This window comes from Dama dama, chromosome 19 (assembly GCF_033118175.1).
Source record: "Dama dama isolate Ldn47 chromosome 19, ASM3311817v1, whole genome shotgun sequence".
Taxonomy (NCBI): domain Eukaryota; kingdom Metazoa; phylum Chordata; class Mammalia; order Artiodactyla; family Cervidae; genus Dama; species Dama dama.
The window spans coordinates 92,244,427-92,263,649 of record NC_083699.1 but is presented as its reverse complement, the minus strand read 5'-3'; the positions used below and the strand labels follow the sequence as shown (position 1 = coordinate 92,263,649).

The following is a 19,223-nucleotide window of genomic DNA, read 5'->3' as shown; positions in this document are numbered from 1 at the left end:
ATGATATTGAATGGTTTGCCTTGGAAACGAACAGAGATCATTCTGTCATTTTTGAGATTGCATCCAAGTACTGCATTTCGGACTCTTTTGTTGACTATGAGGGCTACTCCATTTCTTCTAAGGGATTCCTGCCCACAGTAGTAGATATGATGGTCATCTGAGTTAAATTCACCCATTCCAGTCCATTTTAGTTCATTGATTCCTAGAATGTCGACATTCACTCTTGCCATCTCCTATTTGACCACTTCCAATTTGCCTTGATTCATGGACCTAACATTCCAGGTTCCTATGCAATATTGCTCTTTACAGCATCGAACTTTGCTTCTATCACCAGTCCCATCCACAACTGGGTATTGTTTTTGCTTTGGTTCCATCCCTTTATTCGTTCTGGAGTTATTTCTCCACTGATCTCTGATAGCATATTGGGCACCTGCTGACCTGGGGAGTTCCTGTTTCAGTATCCTATCATTTTTCCCTTCTCATACTGTTCATGGGGTTCTCAAGGCAAGAATACTGAAGTGGTTTGCCATTCCCTTCTCCAGTGGACCACATTCTCTCAGACCTCTCCCCCATGGCCCGACCATCTTGGGTGGCCCCACACGGCATGGCTTAGTTTCACTGAGTTAGACAAGGCTGTGGTCCTGTGATCAGATTGGCTGGTTGTCTGTGATTGTGGTTTTAGTGTGTCTGCCCTCTGATGCCCTCTCGCAACACCTACCATCTTACTTGGGTTTCTCTTACCTTGGACGTGGGGTATCTCTTTATGGCTGCTCCAGCAAAGCGCAGCCGCTGCTCCTTACCTTGGACTAGGGGTATCTTCTCACCACCCCCCTCCTGACCTTGGACGTGGAGTAGCTCCTCTCGGCCCTCCTGTGCCCGCGCAGCAGCCGCTGCTTGGACGCGGGGTAGCTCCTCTCGGCCGCCACCCCTGACCACGGGTGTGGGGAAGCTCCTCTCGGCCGCCGCCCCTGCACTGTTGCAGCCTGGCGCTCTCAGTCCTCACGGGCCACGCTTCTGCACGGTCCGTCGCAGCCATCACCTCATGGGAAATAGATGGGGAGACAGTGGAAACATTGTCAGACTTTTTTGGGGGGGCTCCAAAATCACTGCAGATGGTGACTGCAGCCAAGAAATTAAAAGATGCTTACTCCTTGGAAGGAAAGTTATGACCAACCTAGATAGCATATTAAAAAGCAGAGACATTACTTTGCCAACAAAGGTCCGTCTGGTCAAGGCTATGGTTTTTCCAGTGGTCATGTATGGATGTGAGAGTTGGACTGTGAAGAAAGCTGAGCGCCAAAAAATTGATGCTTTTGAACTGTGGTGTTGGAGAAGACTCTTGAGAGTCCCTTGGACTGCAAGGAGATCCAACCAGTCCATCCTGAAGGAGATCAGTCCTGGGTGTTCATTAGAAGGAGTGATGCTGAAGCTGAAATGCCAATACTTTGGCCACCTGATGTGAATGAGGTGACTCATTGGAAAAGACCCTGATGCTGGGAGGGATTGGGAGCAGGAAGAGAGGGGGACAACAGAGGATGAGATGGCTGGATGGCATCACCGACTCGATGGGCAAGAGTTTGAGTAAACTCCGGGAGTTTGTGATGGACAGGGAGGCCTGGCGTGCTGCGATTCATGGGGTCTCAAAGAGTCGGACAGGACTGAGTGACTGAACTGAACTGAACCGATTGCCTGTGGGGAAAAGCATGGGGAGGAGAGAGCTAGAGATGTGTCTAAGATGACCTCCAGTCTTCTGGGTAGGAGTTGCTGCCTTTGCTAACAAAAAAAAAAGGAGACACAGTAATAACCCCAGTGTTCTGGATAAGATCCTAGTTCAGACTCAAAGCTAGTGAGTTTGAGGTGCCCACAGGTCCTCCTAGAAGCCAGAACAGGAGCCTGGGTATTATGAAAGCAAAGACCAAGAGAGGAAGATGGGAAACTTTGTAACTGACAATATTGCTAGACATCCTGTTCAGAGTCATCTAGGAAAGAAAAATGAGTGGTTCCCCAGACTTAAGGAATTAAATGACTTTTGTGGATGTGTCCTCCCATCTGCTGGGAGGGCTGAGGCGTTTGACACAGACAAGGATAACTTCATCTGTTTTCATTCTAATCCCAAACTAAATATTTGTGAAAGAGCTACTGTCAGGTTAAGAAGAGAGTACTGGTTAATCAGATCAGTTCCTGGTGCCAGATTTTAGGTCCCATCAAACTTGTCTTTATCTGTACTTTGATAACTGACTAAATGCTAGAAAATATTGTCAATTACAAAGTTTCCCATCTTCCTCTCTTGGTCTTTGCTTTCATTTTTTTTCTTGAGATTTTTATAAAAGCATTAAGTTCTAGAGTTAGAAGTTATCTTAAAATCATTTAGATCCACCTCCTAAATTCACTCCCTCAAGTACACCTGTATCCTTTTTATATAATAGACTAATATCATTTATGCATAGAATACTTAAGGGATGGTAAAGCTGCTCCAGGGAAGGCAACTCCTTCCCTCCCACAGTACTACATTCCTACCACACTTTGGACAGTTTTTCAATAGGTTGATCTGACTCTTTGTAATGTCCACCTCTCTCCCTCCCTGCTTTCCCTCTAGTTTTCTGGAGGAACACAAGTTAGATTCTCTTTCTCTCTTCTTACGACCACCCTCCCATTGCAAACTCTGGACCCTATATTGCTTCTTGGTCTTCTCTAGGTAGCAAACCCAGCTCTGCATTTCTTGCCCATCTAACATGTTTCTAACCCTTTGGTAGCTTAAGTGGCATTTTCTAATAGGGTATTTTAAAATATTTTAACTAAGGTTTGACCAATGTTGAATACAGTGGAATTAATATGCATCAAGGTCTGCACAAATATACCTCCATTGATATAGGTATCTTTTCCCTCAACTACTTTTGCCATAGATCTGCCTTCTCTTCTCTTATCATATCACTAGGCTTTGGGAATTTTGTGATATTTGTTTGAATATCTTCATTATGTGGGTGACTAAACCCTATTGATCTGTTTGTGACCTCCTGGCAAGCTGCTCTTCACCATCTTAAGCTTGGCGACTTGCTTATTTTCTTCAGGGGGACCCTAAATTGGATGTGATGGGTTCAGGAGAGGTGGTCTTTCTGATGCATGCTGGGCCAATGACTCTAGATCCAGTTTAAAAATCATTTAAAGACGTAGCATCTTTGCCAGTGAGGTCTTGGCAAATTCCTATGGTGAAATTAGATGAGAATGTATGTTGCTTGTTGAAAACAATCTATTAAAGGCTTCTTTTGATAGCTCCAAATCTGAGTCTTTCTCAGTTTGCTAATTCTCAGAGGGAGATGTTAATGCTAAATGGCCTTTTGTGTTTCTGGACAAAAATAATAGCTGACAGAACTAAATAAACCCTTGGGTCATTCAGCAGTGGTTCTCTGGTAATAATACAAAAGGATGAATTTTTATACCTATTTTATGGATAAGGAAAATGAGGAAAAGTTGAGATAAGTAAATTGCCTAGTGTCAAAGAGCCTGAAAGTGGCAGAGACATTTACTTAATAGATATTAACAATCGGTTTATTTCTTTACAGACACAAGTAGATTGCTCATTATCTTTTATTTTTCTTTCCATTGTATGCTCAGCACCTAGTAGGGTTCTGGGTATATAGCTGTTGTTGTTTTTCAGTTGCTCTGTCATGTCCGACTCTGCGACCCCATGGACTGCAGCATGCCAGGCTTCCCTGTCCATCACCAACTCCCAGAGCTTGCTCAAACTCATGTCCATCAAGTCAGTGATGCCATACATCCATTTCATCCTCTGTCATCCCCTTCTCCTCCTACCTCAATCTTTCCTAACATCAGGGTTTTTTCCAATGAGTTGGTTCCTTTGCATCAGGTGGCCAAAGTGCTGAAGCTTCAGCATCAGCCTCAGCCCTTGCAATGAATATTTAGAGTTGATTTCCTTTAGGATTGACTGGTTTGATCTCCTTGTAGTCCAAAGGACTCTCAAGAGTCTTCTCCAACACCACAGTTCAAATGTATGTGGGTATATAGTCAGCACTCAATTAAAAGTGTATTGCATGGCTTGATATTTAAATTTGACTCTTACCTCTCCCTCTGAGCCTCATTTTTATAAAGAAGATGCTTATTCCATCTACATTATATTTTTAAAGATTAAATTATGCTTAATAATATCAGGTGCAATTCCTCTCAAGAGGAATGGAGTTATTAAGAAATCAAATAATGAGCTGTTGGCTATTTACTTGGTTGAGTCATCTGCATATGGATCATACCACATCTTTCTTACAGCAGAATTAAATGCCCATTCAACACCAGTCACATGGGAGCATGCCCAGCTATCTGCATATCAGTTTAATGCCTGGTAGAGTAAAGCCAGTCCATATATCAGGTGGATGCGGTTTAGTAAACAGTGGGTAGGGGTATAGGTGAAGAGTAAGTTATATCCAAATTCATGGTTACCAGGGAGAAAGATGGGTAGAAGGGATATTTAGGGAGTTGGGGATGAACATGTACACCCTGCTATATTTAAAATGGATAACCAAGAAGGACCTCTTACATAACACAGGGAACTCTGCTCAATGTTTTGTGGCAGTCTGGATGGGAGGGGAATTTGGAGGAGAATGGGTACATTATATGTATGCATGAGTCCCTTTTCTGTCCACCTGAAACTATTACAGCATTATGTTCTTCAGTTGTTCGGTCATGTCTGACTCTTTGCAGCCCCATGGACTGCAGCAAGCCAGGTTTCCCTGTCCTTCATTATCTCTCAGAGTTTGCTCAAACTCATGTCCATTGAGTCACTGATGCCCTCCAACCATCTCATCCTCTGTTGTCCTCTTCTTCTCTTGATCTCAATCTTTCCCAGTATCATGGGCTTTTCCAGTAAGTTGGCTATTCGCATCAGGTAGCCAACATATTGAAGCTTCAGCTTCAGCATCAGTCCTTCTAATGAATATTCAGGGTTGATTTCCTTTAGGATTGACTGGTTTGATCTCCTTGTTGCCCAAGGGACTCTCGAGAGTCTTCTGTAGTACCACAGAAGCATCAATTCTTCAGCTCTCAGCCTTCTGTATATCTAACTCTCACATCTGTACATGACTATTGAAGAAACCATACCTTTGACTATATGGACCTTTTTTAGCAATATTAAATTTTTTTAAAATGTTTTTTTTAAAAAAGTGAGTTATATCAATTGTCTGGTGCTGTGTAGTGGTAGATAATTGTCAGAAATGTTCCCATAGATTGGTCAGGCTGGCCCCGTGTAGATCTAGCCGTGGAGTCTGGTCATTTAATATTACAACAGAAAAACTTGGAAATAACAGGATTTAGCAAACCAAACAGCCTTCTTTAGAAAATGTGTGTGTTGCTGGGGTGATGGGGAGTAGCAGCAGTGATCCAAGCTCAGGATCGATAAGGGAATACATAAATTCCTTATGGATCTAAATATTTTATCATTTTCTAAATGTTTTCTAAATCATTTTGGTGATTTCTTCTATGTTTGATTAGTTGGTAAACTCTGTTATTAGTAGAGAATCCCATGAGGACAACCTATCTCTAGGCTCCAAAAAGTGATTTGAAATATTGCAAAAGAAATACATTTTACAACTATGAAAGGATTTCAAGTAAAAGCTTGTATTACATGCATCATAAGCAAAACAGGCTATCTGAAATTCTCCATTATAGATCAAAAAGTTTTAAAAAATATATTGAGGTGGTTGAAAAAGAAGAATTAGGACAATAAATGAATGTTGGATTTTCATCACTCGCAAGATAAATTGTTCATTTGATCTTGTTACCAATAATGATAATATATTTTAAAGCCATCAATCAAACAGTGAATAGTGTAGCATCTTACTTTGAGCTTAATATGTTTTAAAAATCTACATTATTTATGAACTTACTACTTGCTAGAAAATTGATCTGATTGGGGAAAATCCAGAGAGTTGCATTTTCTTGTTATTTACCTTCTGTTGCCACCAACAGTCGGTTTTAGGATTCCTAATGGTACAGCAGAAGAACATAAATATGCTTTAGGGAATATGAGAAGGGAAGAAAAGTTTTCTAGGAATAATAGATTAAACAAGTTATATTCAGATCACAGATTCTAATCCCTTTACTGAAAGGGATTAGAGATGCTCTCCTAAGCAGCAGAGCATCTATGGAAACTGCCAGTTCTGGTAAAATCTCTTTAGGAAAAAACTGGGCATCCAGTTCTGGCTCCTCCATCAACTGAGTTCAGTGTGACTTTGACCAAGACCTTAGCCTAGGTGGGTCATGGTTTTATATATTTAAATAGGGATTCTGATTTTTTTTTTTTCTTTCTGGGTCTAAATAACTGTTCCAAAGTGTTTCACTTTCAAACCTGAAGAAAGTGGTAGAATAAAGGCTGAAGTGGCGAATAGGTTGCTCAGGTCCTTATGACAGTTACTTCCTCTGTGAAAGTAAGATAATGGAGCTTGACTTTACCCACCTCCCAGGGAGATCAAGAAGGGCAAGAACAAGTGAGCAGGTAAAGTATGCATGTGTTTTTCCTTTTGATAGTTTTATTTATTTATTTAACTGTTCTGGGTCTTAGTTGCGGCATATGGGAATGGGATCTCGTTCCCCAAGCAGGGGTCAAACCTGGATCCCTGTACTGGGCTTGTGCAGGCTTAGTCACTAGACCACCGAGAGAGTCCCTGTGTGTGTGGTTTTTTTTTTCCCCATTTATTTTTATTAGTTGGAGGCTAATCACTTTACAATATTGTAGTGGTTTTTGTCATACACTGACATGAATCAGCCATGGATTTACATGTATTCCCCATCCCGATCCCCCCTCCCACCTCCCTGTCCACCTGATTTGTGCATGTGTTTTTAATGATGAAGAGTAATGGTCAAGGGCCCAACTGTACAGGGTAGCAGGCTTCCCTCTTGCTGCTTTAGGCTGGATGAATTTCATAGTTGTAGATATGTTGTACAAGTTTCAGTTCAGTTCAGCTGCTCAGTTGTGTCCGACTCTTTGCCACCCCATGGACTGCAGCACGCCAGGCCTCCCTGTCCATCACCAGCTCCTGGAGCTTGCTCAAACTCATATCCATCAAATCAGTGATGTCACTGAACATCTTATCTTCTGTTGTCCCTTTCTCCTCCTGCCTTCAGTCTTTCCCAGCATCAGAGTCTTTTCAAATGAGCCAACTCTTCCCATCAGATGGCCAAAGTATTTGAGCTTCAGCTTCAGCATCAGTCCTTCCAATGAATATTCAGAACTCATTTCCTTTAAGATTAACTGGTTTGATCTCCTTGCAGTCCAAGGGACTCTCAAGAGTCTTCTCCAAAACCACAGTTCAAAAGCATCAATTCTTTGGCACTCAGCTTTCTTTATAGTCCAGCTCTCACATCTGTACATGACTAATGGACAAACCATAACTTTGACTAGACAGACCTTTGTTGGCAAAGTAATGTCTCTGCTTTTTACAAGTTTACTTGTTGGTAATCAAAAATTATGTGTATATATGTGTATATACATACACATATTTGTACTGCCATCAGAGCTTCTAAGTTGAAGTAGTTCAGCTGAAGACAAAGAAACCAGGTGCTTTTTTTTTTTTTGATAGGCACAGTATTCCTTTAATGGGCTTCCCTGGTGGTAAAGAATATGCCTGCAATACAGAAGATCTGGGTTTGATCCCTGGGTCAGGAAGATTCCCCTAGAAGGAAATGGCTACCCACTCCAGTATTCTTGCCTGCAAAATTCCATGGACAACATGCAAATTTCTGCTAGAATTTAAAAAAAAAAAAAAAAAAGTTAAAGGAAAAATTTGAAGATTCCCTTTACCACTTTTGAAAATGGTAGAACATTGCAGTGACCAGCCTCAGAGGTGATGAGACCAAAGCAGTCATCCTGTGTCAGTGAAGGGCAGGTCTTTGTACCTAGGACAGAAGTGTCCGTGGACCTATAGATCAAAGGCATATCAGCAGTCTGTTAACTTTTACATTTTACTGGGGAGACATTCTTTCACTCCCTCTTCCCCACCCCTTTTCATTTTCTTCTACAAAGAGCTCCCAATTGGAACTGAGATGTAACAGTACCTTGAATCCTAATACGCTATTCAATAAGTCTCATCACTCATCCCCAAGTCAGCAGAGAGACCAAGTCACCACACAGTGGGTATTAGGTGCTTAACTGTATGTGATCCTGTATTAACTGCATGTCAGGCAGGCTCCATTTGTGACTACAAAGCACTTCCTCCTTGAAGAGTACACGGTTAGATCCAGAATGTACACAAGTGGCTGAGTGATTTTGCTCAGTTAGTGGCATCCTCATTTACAGTCTCTGACTCAAAGTGAGGCATGGGACAAAGAGCATCAGCCCCTTCAAGATATTAGAAAGGCAGAATCTCAGGCCCCACTCCACCAGCTCATCCCTTAGCTCGTTGGTCTGGATACTAGAGACATGATGTGTTGATTTAAAACAGTAGTTCCCAAACTTTTTGGCATCAGGGACTAATTTCATGGAAGGCAATTTTTCCATGGACCATGGGTGAGGGGGTGGTTTGGAGATGATTCAAGTGCATTACATTCATTGTGCACTTTATTTTCTAATCTAACCCTGCCACTGATCTGACAGGAGGTACTGATCTGTGGCCTGGAGGTTGGAGACCACTGATTTAGAAGATTTGTTCTAGATCTGGCTGCATAGTGAAGCAATGTAAGAACTTAAAAAAGTACTGATGACTGGATTCCACCTACAGAGATTCTAACATGCTTGGTCTGGGATGCAGCCTGGGCATCATGATTTTTCAAAACTCCCTATATTATTCTAATATCCTATGTATGCACTAAAATTTGAGAGCCATTTAATTAGACTGTATAGTAATTCATAGTGGAAGAATCTCTTGGTTACTCACCCTGAGTTACCCAACTTTCATTGTCCACACTTCATGTGTTGACACCCACTGCTTTGGAGGCCATGTTAACTTTTCCGTAGTGACCACCCCTTTCCATGACCACAATTCATGTCTGACTCTATCAGTCCTTCAAGAAATATGCATCTCCAATGCTTTCTTCCCCCAGATCATAGTTCTCCTTTCCTCCCCTGAACCCCGTGTCATTTTAGCTTTCTTATCAAACTTGTTATTTTTCACTTAGTAGTCCAATTATTTACACACATAGTTTGTCCCTTTTCCTAAACTGTCAGCTCCCAGAGGGCAGAAGCTGTATCAGATTCATCTTTTTAACCCTTAGTGTCTAGAAAGCTGGGTAATGTGTAAATAGAGTGGAGATGGGAAAAGAGAAAGCAGAAGGCAGAATAGAACAGATTTGCTGTTTCTCTTCAAATTAGTCAAGTAAGAGAGGTAGACAAAGGACACAAGAGTGGAATTTAGAATCTGAATAAAGGAAGGGAGATTTGTTAACGACATAAAAGGACAGATAATGAGGATACAAGTTGAAAGAAGGATGGCAGCAAGAAAGAATGATGACATCCAGAAAGCATTAGGTGTGGTTCTCTGAACGGACAAGGCAGGAGGCCCAGGTTGTAGAGACAGATGAAGAGTTGAGGTTCCTCAGAGCACTTTAAGGGCCAGGCCATCCAAGGTCCTGACACAGGCTGACCAGCTCTGCAAGGGAGGTTGTCATTTAGGGTTCATGATGCCTTTAGTGTGACTATGTCCCACACTGCCTTCATCATTCCTCTCAGTTCTCAGAAGCAATCTTCTTTCAGGCCCAAATGAGCCAGCATGCTCCCAGAAAGTGGATATGAGTAGACATGTGGTCAGGATGCCTGTTCAAGTTTTCACCTGTGTGTAGTTCACCTTTTAGTAGATCTCAGTTTCTTATGTATTTCAGCATTGCAACTTACTCCAATTGATAGGCATGCTTGAAATTTATATAATATTTCCTCCAAGAACTGTGAAACACTTAATAGGAAGGAAGTTTGTTTCCCTGCAGGCAACTATGTAGACTGCTGTTGGGCTTCCAGGGAAGACCCAAGAAAGTGACAAGTTGACAGGCAAGTGGGCAGTAGAGTATGGAAAAATGGACTCACTTAACTCTGTTCCAAGGGTCTCAAGGTCCCAAAGCCTTATTCCCCAGCTATGGTTAAACACAAGTGTATTTCATCACAACTGCCTCTCTGCAGTCTTCCCATTCTTGCAAATCATAGTAACCATGCTTTTTCCTAGGCCCATAGGAAGCATGATATAAAACTGATTTAAAGGAAAATCATGAAAGTCCTGGTGCTTCCCATATCCTCCTACAGTCAAATTTGATGCTGAAAAGCAAGGTCTTCTAGGCCGTTCCTAACTCTTAAAAAGCTGGTCCCATTGTGTATCATGCCAAAAACATTCTACCAAAATAGTACAATCGTCTGTGTCTCTTTTTCTATTTTGCATATAGGGTTATCGTTACTATCTTTTTAAATTCCATATATATGCATTAGTATACTGTATTGGTGTTTATCTTTCTGGCTTACTTCACTCTGAAGACCCAGAGGGATGGGATGGGGAGGGATGTGGGAGGGGGAATCGGGATGGGGAACACATGTAAATCCATGGCTGATTCATGTCAATGTATGGCAAAAACCACTACAATATTGTAAAGTAATTAGCTTCCAACTAATAAAAGTAAATAAAAAAAAATAGTACAATCATACAATAGGGATTGGCTACACACGACTGCATATGAATGTAACTTTTCACTCGATTACCCTATTTATATTAATTTACTTTGAAGATTCATCTTCAAAAATATGAAACAAAATATGTACAAGTTTATTCATTGTAGTATAATTTATAATAGCAAAATATTGAGAACAATCTACACGTATATATGCAGAGCAGATTGATAGAATAAGTCACTATATGTCCATGCAATGGATTAATATGCAGCTATAAAAATGAGAAATATCTCTATAAATTGATACAAAGTGATTTTCAGAGTATTTTAAGTAGAAGACACAGGTAATATGCTATATATTTTAAGAAAGTATGTGAAATAAGAATACATACCATTTTTGCAAAAAAATCATAGGAAGGATAAATCAGAAGTGAGTGAAACTGATCATCTGAAGGGAATGAGTTCATTCCCTAAAGAAGAAATGCCAACAAAGAGACAGAGATGTCTCTAAATGTACTGTTTTTATTGTTTTGATTTTTTGACCCATGTAAATATTTTACCATACAAAAAATAAAATTAAATCACCAAATATGGGGAAAGATCCTAAAATTGAATGTAAACAGAAAGAAATAAACCCATCCACATATTAAACTGGTAAGATAACTATACAGAAGGAAAAAATCTAATACAAATAATTTTTGGTCATAGTAATTGGACTATACTTCTCAATGAGACATATTCTAAAAATAACTGTGAAGAAATTTTGAAACTTTCTAACTGTATTTTTTTGGTATTGACATGAAGCTAATAATTTCAAAATCATTTGCATGTATTACAGCAATGAGTTGAGCAAAGGAGTAAATATATTTGTATCGTTGAGAACCAGGGAGGTTGAGAACTTGTTGGAGAAAATCATTGTGGAGGAATGCAATACAAACAAAGAATGGGAAGAAGAGAAGAAAAATCTGTAGTATTCGATTGGAATTATAGGTGTTAATGGGCTTCCCTGGTGTCTCAAATGGTAAACAATCCGCCTACAATGCAGGAGACCCAGGTTGGATCCCTGGGTTGGGAAGATGCCTTGGAGAAGAGAACTGGCTACCTACTCCAGTATTCTTGCCTGGAGAATTCCATGGTCATAGGAGCCTGGTGGGCTACAGTCCATGGGATTGTAAAGAGTTGGACATGACTGAGCAACTAACACTTTCACTTTTCACACAATAAAGATAACAAATATTTTCATCATTAAAAAAATATTGTACCAGAAACAAAAAATATACTAATTGACTTTTCGAATCTGAGAAGTTAAGGCAAAGATACCTTTAATTTTCTACATAATACAAATACTAAATAGTAGTACTAAATACTAAAAAGTGGAAAGGAACATATGTTTAAGTCTCGTTTCTATCTTTTGCTGAATTTTCTTGTCTGTAATATCTGTAATATAAGATTCATGATGGCTGCCCAACTGGTGTGTGTGTGTGTGTGTGTGTGTGTGTGTGTGTGTATGAGATAGAGAGAGAGAGAGAGGATATAAAAATTAGAAAATGCACTAACATGGTAGCTCTACAGAGTAAGAACTCAACAAATGCTCATAGGTTCACTCTCTTCTTCCTTCACCCATTTTTATTTCTATTATTTTCATTCCTTCTTAAAATCTCGGGGCCAGAGAGACACCTATCCAACAACAGATAAGTGCCTTAAGAAGAACTAAGGTTTGTAACCCCATGAACTGTAGCCTTCCAGGTTCCTCTGTCCATGGAATTCTCTAGGCAAGAATACTGGAGTGGGTTGCCATTCCCTTCTCCAGGGAATCTTCCTGACCCAGGGTTTGAACCCGGGTCTCCCGCATTGGCTGGCAGATTCTTTACCATCTGAGCTGCCAGGGAAGCCAAGAAGAGAGTAGGGGAGTAGAAACCATGGACAGAAATGTGGGATTACAGTTGTCTTGATGATGCCTGTTGCAAACATTTTTGTTTGGTCAAATGTCCTGGCATAGAATTTCCCAACCCCAGTACACACTTCTGCTGCTGACAATGAACCCTCCCCTCATCCCTCCTCTTCCTCCTACCTCCATCCCATTCCCTTATCAGCCTCCTCTTTCCATACAAGAACAGAAAAGTTGGATGCAACCTTTCCCTTCATCTGAAACCTGTCTCCCTCTACCCCTTTCAGAGGAAAGGATCAAGAGCAGACAGTCTGCAGTCTTCCTAGTTCTTTGTGCAAGGTATCTAAGGACTGGACAGGGGCTCACTTGTCACCATGGCGAAGCTGAGTGGGGCTACTTGATCCCCCATTTTCTTTTAAGTTGCCCACAAGCCACCCAGTTGACGCCTTCATCCTCTTCTTCTCCCCAGTTTTCAATAAAACAGAAGGAGAAACAAAGTCTTGGGACGGGTGGGAAAAGTAGAATGGGCCAAGGAGGTCTTCTAGTTTGTGAGATCTTAGTACTTGATTTAGCTACAGTAGGGCCCACAGACTTCATGGGTTTCTTGGGGTAGAGTAAGCCCCTAAATTTGCTTAGGTAAATGCCATAAATAGAACCACAAAGGAGACAGGACAAGCCTCTCCCCATCACCTCTGCCATGGGCAATAGATGGCAGATGGTTCTCCAGATTGCTAAAGCAGAGGTTTCATTTCTTTGTCCGTTGGATTGTGTACTGATCCAAAAAGAAACTACCTTTAGTAGGAAAGGGATTCCCTGGTGGTTCAGATGGTAAAGAGTCTGCCTACAATGAGGGAGACCCAAGTTTGATCCCTGGATCAGGAAGAGCCCCTGGATAAGAAAATTGCAACCCACTCCAGTATTCTTGCCTGGAAAATCCCATGGACAGAGGAGCCTGGTTGGCTATAGTCCATAGGTTCACAAAGAGTCAGACATGACCAAGCAACTTCACTTTCACTTTTCTTACTAGGAAAGGTTTTGCATTCTAAGGGGAAAAAAAATCAGTAGTTTGGGCATCTCATATATAGATTGGACATTGTGGGCAGTCTTCTTACTTGAATATGTACTTCAGATTCAGCAAATATGCTACCTTCTTCTCAAAGTCTTTCCTGTGTCCCTAAGGGAGTTACTTCTCCTCTGGGAATTGAATGCCCTTGATGTGCACCTCTCCTACAACACTTAGCACTTTCTGTCATGTACTCTGCTTTTGTAGGTGACTCGTCTCTCCCTCCTGAGGATGGAAGTCGTGGCTGACTTATTTTTGCATTTCTCATAGGCTTTAGTTAAGACTTTCATGACAGGAAATACTGTATATGTACATATGTGTGTATACATACACACATATGTATATAGAGAGAGACCATTTACTATCATACACACACACACACATGCATACATACACAGTGAGGAGCAATGACAAAGAGGAGAATCATCTCTGTGACACCTGTAGGTGTCATATAGGGGTCACACCTATAGGATGTCCGTGGTCCTAGAGACCCTCTAAGGTCCATATAATTTCACCCAAATTCAGAGACTCACCACTTTGTGCCACTGATCTTGACAATGCAGAATTCTTATTTTATAACTCTTTTTTTTGTGTAACAGATATTTGTGAGCACCTGTGAGATGTGAACCTCTTCACAGCTTCTTCCTCATATCTTTTATATCAACTCAAGTCTCATCCCAATCTTCTTAATGGAGAAAGACCTGACTCCCCTCAAAACCAAACTCCCCAAAGGATGGATGTGTTGACTTTCTCAATTTCCTCATTTTCTAATCTCACTTTAGTTCCCACATTCCAAATGACCCTAAAGAAAAGGGCCCTCTTCTCAACACTCAGCTCTATGCATCATTCCTCCTTGAAGCACTCTTTTCCTGACTCCTATGACACTCTACCAGATTTCTACTCATGTCTCTGTTGACTGATTCTTGATATCCTCTGCTCCTCATCATCTCTACCTCAGCTTCAAATGCTGGAGTTCCCAGACCCCAATCATGGGTCCTCGTCTACTTTATGTTCTCTTCACACTTTCATCCACACCCAAGGCTGCAATAACACATACCATACAGTTCTCTCAAATTTTCTTTTAAGCAAATCTTCATTCAGTCCAACTCTGGATGCCCTACAAGCTAGAAGACCTTGGCAATCCCACCAATCCAAGTATTGATTAATTATGAATTCTCTCATAGAAACAGAACAGATTGATGGTTGCAGGAGCAGAGGGCAAGGGGAGGTGGGAGAAGTGAATGAAGATGGTGTAAGATGCAAACTTCCAGTTGTGAAATGAATAAGATCTGGGGATGTAATATATATATGGTAACTGCAGTTAATAACACTTTCTTGTATATTTGAAAGTTGCTAAGAGAGTAAATCATAAAAATTCTTCCAAGTTCTCACCACATAAAAAAACATACTATAACTGTGAGGTGATGGATATGTTAATCAACCCTATTGTAATCATTTTGCTATATATATACGTATTATATATGTCAAATAATCATACTATACACCTTGAACTCATATAATGTTATATGTGAATTATATCTCAATAAAGCTATAAAGAAAAATAATTTCTGATTTTTCCAGTGGGATATCACCATTGAATGTGTGCCAGAAAAAAATAAACTGTGAGATTGAAATTATCTAAAATGTGAACAAATAAATGGAGAAAGAACTTATCCAGAGGAAATGTTTTGAGTGTAGAAATAAGAAATCTAGGTGCAGATTATAATCTTTGCATTGCTTTCAGATCCTATTGGTGCTGTGCTTTCCCGCTGCAGAGTGAGGTCCATGTAATGGTCTGTTTCACGTGCCTTCACAGGCAAGGATGTGTCTCTTCTGACAGTAACAGGCTTGGTCCATACAGCTGTCTCCAAACAAATAGCAAGTCCCCTTGCTTATCTCTAGCAATTCAAAAAGCTGCCTTTTCCAGTGGATCTATTCATAGCTTGATCAAGATTGTTTTTAAAAAGAAGATGTATTCTCAAAAAAAAAAAAAATCTTGAGATGGCACACTTAAAAATAATCCAAGCAATTGAGCCTTCTGGAACTTTTTGTTTTGAAACATTTTTGCAGCATGCCTTTAGGTGTGGAGCTTTAATAGTGTGAAACAAGCTCGTGGAATTTAAAATCAGTACATGTGTCACAAATACTCAAGTATCTGGAGCTTTGTGTAGAGCATTTCCCCAAATTCTTTTCTACCCAGTGCCTTCTGTTGGCATAACTGACATGACTGCCATCCTGGCATACTCTGCTCTTTGAAGGCAGGTCATGGATTTTCACCTTTGTATCCTCCGTAGCATCAGCACTCTGCTTTTTAAAGAATAATTCTACGTGGCTATTTGTTGAAATCAGTGTTATCAGCAATTTTGCTTTGTATATGGAAGTTCTGCTTCTGCCCTTCTCTGTGACCTATGAAAGTCACTCAGTCATGTTTGACTCTTTGTGACCCCATGGACTGTATAGTCCACGGAATTCTCCAGGTCTGAATGCTGGAATGGATAGCCGTTTCCTTCTCCAGGGGATCTTCCAAACCCAGAGGTTGAACCCAGGTCTCCCACATTGCAGGCAGATTCTTTACCAGCTGAGCCACCAGGGAAGCCCTCTCTGTGACCTGGGATGTCCCCCACAGACTGACCCCAGAAGGATATCTCACTTGGTTTCATCTACCATCTTCACAGCATTGCATGCCCGGAACTTCACTGGCTCCCCTCTCCCCATCAGACCACATCTTTCCTGTATCCTGAGCCATCTGAGATGCTTTCTGTGAAGTGTTGATAGAACATGCTGCTCTATGGGAATGGTTTCACTATGCTAATGCTAATGGTTTCACTTTTTAATTCTCCCAGTTAATATAGTTATAACTAGTTAGTTACAATAATGTAGCAACAATAACAATAGTTACCATTTATTTAAAAAGTGCCTGGCACATAACAGATACACACTAATTGATATTCTAATCACCAGTGACAATGACCATTATTATTAATAACAGCAAAATGATCATATTGAGCTTATACTGCACCAGGCTGTTTTTCTCTTGCCTATCTCAAAGAAGATATTGGAATTAGAGTTATTTTGTGTCTGGGAGTTACAAGTCACTTAATTTCTTTTTTAAAAGCATACAAACTGTGTATACGGGGGTGTGTGGGGGGGGGGGTGTGTGTGTGTACATGCACATGTGTTTCTCTTCATTTCAAAGCAGTTCCAAAGCTTTGTAGAATGGCGGTTACGTATGCAGGTTTTGGCATCTAGCTTGCTTGTACTTAGTCACTCAGTCGTGTCTGACTCTTTGCGACCCCATGGACTGGAGCCTCCACCAGGCTCCTCTGCCCATGGAGATTCTCCAGGCAAGAATACTTGAGGGGGTTGCCATGCCCTCCTCCAGGACCTGGGCTCAAATCCAGCTTTGTCACAAGCTAACTTCTGTGATCTTTGGCAACTTACTTCACCTCTCTTTTTAAAGAATAGCACTTTCACCTTTGTAAAAAGGAATAATTATAGTATCTAGCTCATAGTGTTGTGAAGATTAAATGACATAATGTGCGTCTACTGGGTCATACAATAACACTAGTGTACATTGCTTTCCTTTTTATTATTACTGTTATTTTAAAAGAACTGGAAAATAAAGAAAAGGAAAAAAGAAAATAGTCACATACAATTCCATTTTTATAACCATTAGTAACATCCCAGGCTATATGCTTCAGATCTTTTTCTGTTTATAGATATGCCTATGTTCATAGGTGCCTCGTTAGCACAGTAGGTAGCATGTCAGTCTCATATAGATATGTCTATGTTCAGTTTTTGTAAAATTAGAAATTATTATATATCACCACTTTATCAGTTTACTTTTCTGTGCCTAATATACACTCTTATATGTTGTATTGAGTTGCATATTAGTTCATTACATGCGTGTTCTGTAATTTATTCATTGGACATTTAGATTGCTTTGAATTTTTCACTCATGAATACCAGTAATGTGAAATAATCTAATTACCTTTTGGGTTGTATTCAGACTAATTTCTTGGCAATTTATAGAAAATCATTTAATAAGCTATAGATATAAAACATTTAATACTTTTAAATAAATTGACAAATTGGCTTTTATAAAAACTTTAATTTTATTTTCATTGATAGTATATGAGGTTTCTAGTTTCCATGTAACCTTGCCAAGCCATTATAATATATATGTGTGCATATATCTTTCTTACCCAATCTAATGACTTCTATTGGGCAATATGGGGCAAATTGTTTTAATTCTGAGCCTCAGATTCCTAACCTGTAAAATTAACTAACAAGAATAGAATTCAGAAATACAGTCACAGGTTTTAAAGTTGATATTGATTCCAGAGCCTCTCTGTGCTCCATACCGGAAGTGTAGCTCAAATGAGAAAAGACTGTAGTGAAGTCGGGTTAACACCAGATGAGGCTGAGGGGATCATTGTCAGCGAGCATGACAGAGGGTGCTGTCATGACCGCTCAGAATGTTTCAGTGTTTATCAGTGTTCATCACACATGCATATGCTAATTCAGAGGGTGATGTGCATAACATATATAATTAAAATCTATTTTATTTTATTGCCATCTGCTTTGCTTTAAATGCATGCTCCATAAGGACAGAGATCTTTGTCTTATTTATTGATGTATTTTAAACACCCAACACAGAGCCTAACACGTAGTAAAGTTTCAGTAACAAATATCTATTGAATAAGCAAATAAACTGAATGAGGCTACCCTATACCTTTCCAGAGGCTTTACCCCGCTGGTAACCAGCAGAATGCCCTCCCTAGGATAACTATAGATGAGTTGCCATGACTGGGACCTCTTTCCAGAAACCATTATTGTGTCCCATGAAACAGTCTCTCTCAGATATGTTAATACTGGCAGACTGGTTAAGATCCAACCTCCCCTTCTAGAATCCACATACTTCACAGAAATATTGGGTCTTTCTACTCAAACTCATGTTGGTTGTGTTAATAGTTCAATTCAAGAGGAGTGTTATTTCCAGGTTCTTAGGGACACTTTCATTGCTGCCCCTTAGTACTATGTAGAACTACCACTTTATGGACTAGTTGAGAGAATATTATATGATATAACATATAATATGAAATGTAGAACTGTTCATTTAAGCAATATGCTGTGGTGGTTAAAAACCCAGGACCCAGAGTCAAATTTCCTCAGTTCAAACCTGGATTCCACAATTTAATAGTTGTGTCAACTTCAGCAATTTACTTGATCACACAGTGTTCAGTTTTCTCATCTGTAAAATTCAGCTAGTACCTACATTATAGAATTAATGTGTGGGTGAAATGAGTTAAAACATATGAAGAAGTAGAAATAGTAAGTGAATATTATTACTATTATCTGTAATAATTGCATTGAGAATTTACTATGTGTCAAAACCCAAATTTACATTATTTCAGATAGTCTTTAAAACAAATCTGTAGACTGACCATTATTGTTATTCATAACTCATGAATAAGGATATTGAGGTTCAGAAGGTTTTAGTAACGCTCTAAAATTGCATAGCTAGTGAGTGGTGGAAACTGGATTTAAATGCAGATGTGTATGAAATATTCTCTCATGGAGAAGTTTTTCTCAAGAGAATTAAGATATCTACATTCTCACTGACATTACAATTTCTAATATCTGATTTCTAGTATTTTTAGTCATGCTTACAACCCTAGAACATTT

The 19,223-nt window shown here is 39.9% G+C and overlaps 1 protein-coding gene across 3 annotated transcripts in view; it reads left to right on the top strand.

The window, feature by feature from the left end:
• Window positions 1-19,223, top strand: part of SLC9A9 (solute carrier family 9 member A9) — a 676,865-nt gene that overhangs the window by 164,930 nt on the left and 492,712 nt on the right. The gene's annotated exons all lie outside the window — the stretch shown is intronic.